A 2,284-nucleotide genomic window follows, 5' to 3' on the forward strand; every position below is an offset into this window, starting at 1 on the left:
GCTATACAGCAGCAGAAAGCTGGTGGCACGACGAGGAAAAAACTGATGAAAGGTCAGGCTTCCTTCGTGGTTATCGTGGACGCACAACACGCTAGGGTGACGCGCGCAGATTTGGCCTGCATCGTATGCGTTGCTGTTGTGGGAGAATAACATAAGAATACGAAGCGGCAGCTTTAAAACAAAGCCGTAAGATAAAGACGAAGGAATATATAGGGCACCCAGGCGCCTGTAAGCGTCCTATACGTCCTTACGTGTTAGCATTCCTGTTAGTATTCCTGTTCCGAATGTTCTGTATACATGCCAAACAGAAAACAAATAGCCCAGTTCAACGGGTCTGCGCTATAGCTATCGAGGAGTAGAGATTGCATCAGTGCGTCCTCAGACTACTGCAAAAGCTGTTCATCAGCAAGCGTAGCCTAAATTAGGCTACTATAAAATGGTATCCAAAATGAAGGAACAAAACTATGGCTATAGGCAAAGTAGTTACAAAGTGTTCCTTTGGACCCACCTAAATTCAAGGGCAGGAAAGCAAAGCAATATATATATATATATTTATAAACTTTTCGAACTCTGAAAACGGTGCGCTTAGTAAATTTGTTGAGGAAGAGCACTGAGCACGAGTGCTTGTTATGGTTGTGGTGATGAAGTTTTAACAGGTGGGTTTAGTTTGGCAGCCGAGGCTGACAATTCTTCCACCTGGAGCGCATCTCTGAAGGTATATGGCTTGTTCCCATATGTCTTAAAGTCCAGCGTGGTGATTAAACTCAAGCAGAGGACGAGGCATTTTTTTTCAGGTAATCTGGTGGCTTTTTCGAAATGCTCTAAATTTTGCACAATCGTGTTAAAATTCTCTTCTCGGCTTGTCATCAAGTGATCAAATAATACGTTTCGCAGCACAGTGTGACACCCGCAGTACAATAGATAAGGTTATGTGTCGCCAAACTCTCTGCAGTATGCACAAAGTGTGGAAAGTGCACTTCCAGTCCTAAATGGCCCCTCCAGCGTGTATACTGAACCCGATGTGATTCGAAAAAATTCAGCGCCATGTTATTTTGAAGGTGAAAAAATTGAGCGCAAACACACAGGACAACTCCAAAAGAAGAGACGAGGCAAGCACAGGCACTGACTAACGACTGAATGTCCCGAATGTTCAGAGTGCCATTCCACTCTGTGTAGGGGGATGACCAGCGAAGCTGTCTACGTGGGCCTTTAAGGGCGCACTGTCACTTGCTGTGCGTCAAACGCCCTATGCACATAAATGGAAGGCGAGGCCTCCGGGGGTATACATACTCATGTATTGTTGCAAAACACGGCAAGACACATTTTACTAATGAATGCCGGCACCTATAGAACAGACACACACCTCACTGCACTCCAACAGTACACATTGCTTCACCGTAGCCAAGGCAATCTTGCTTTGGACGACGTCCCGTAGTGCAGTTATGGTTGTGAGGTCAGTCGAAACCACAAGCTGTCACACACAGCATAGGCCACACAAAATTGATTCCCTACAAACTCCCTCTGAAACCTGGCCATTGCTTCGGTGAAACATTTTGCGGGATAGGGGCCACATGGACGGCTCGAATTTCTTTTCGCCTCGCGGTCCTGGCGGGCAGCACGCTTACGGGATCGCCACCATGGGAGAGGGGATGCAAAGGAGATACGCAAGCACTTGGAACGCGGACAAAGAGAGGTCGGTGCGAACATAGAGATGGACGACGCGGGTCAAAGTGTAGTATCTCTTCTTATCAGCTAAATATCCGATACGGGTTGTTTGGACCTAAGACATTAAACTTATTTTTTTTTGCAAGTTGGCGGAGCGCTTAAAGGCGGCTTCACCTCCGCCGCGGGTCGGCCCGGTATTGCACTGTCTTCGGAATCAGCCCACGTATGCGCGAAAATTCCGATCTACACGGTTTGACTGACGCACGCAATTTTTCCCACAACTTAGCCATATACAGCTTCGCTGTAAAAAGCAGTGTGGCCACCATGGCGGGTTAGCCTCTCGGTGGAGTAGGACTCACTCGGCGGCGTCCGAAGCTTCCGAAAATGACAGCGTGGAATCACCTTTGTTAGTTAAGCCTTTTTATGGACTTTCAGTTTTGGTGGGCTTGATAGCACTGCACGTGCGACCGAATCAACTTTCTTTTTGTTTTTGGAAAGACCAAGATTGGAGCGTAGCTTCTAGAAGTGCATCGTGAATTACTTGTGTTTGAGGTCTCTAAGAAGGTATAGCGAATGTCGACAATGCTTGCTTGGCAGACCATCCAATAACTGACGACGT

At 47.1% G+C, this 2,284-nt stretch overlaps 1 non-coding gene across 1 annotated transcript; it reads left to right on the forward strand.

Moving 5' to 3' along the window:
• Positions 1-1,705: 1,705 nt before the first annotated feature.
• LOC135904146 (U2 spliceosomal RNA) lies at positions 1,706-1,893 on the forward strand. The gene has a single exon (XR_010565027.2). It is a non-coding gene; the product is annotated as a U2 spliceosomal RNA (small nuclear RNA).
• The last annotated feature ends 391 nt before the right edge of the window (positions 1,894-2,284 follow it).

Source organism: Dermacentor albipictus, chromosome 1, assembly GCF_038994185.2.
Source record: "Dermacentor albipictus isolate Rhodes 1998 colony chromosome 1, USDA_Dalb.pri_finalv2, whole genome shotgun sequence".
NCBI lineage: Eukaryota > Metazoa > Arthropoda > Arachnida > Ixodida > Ixodidae > Dermacentor > Dermacentor albipictus.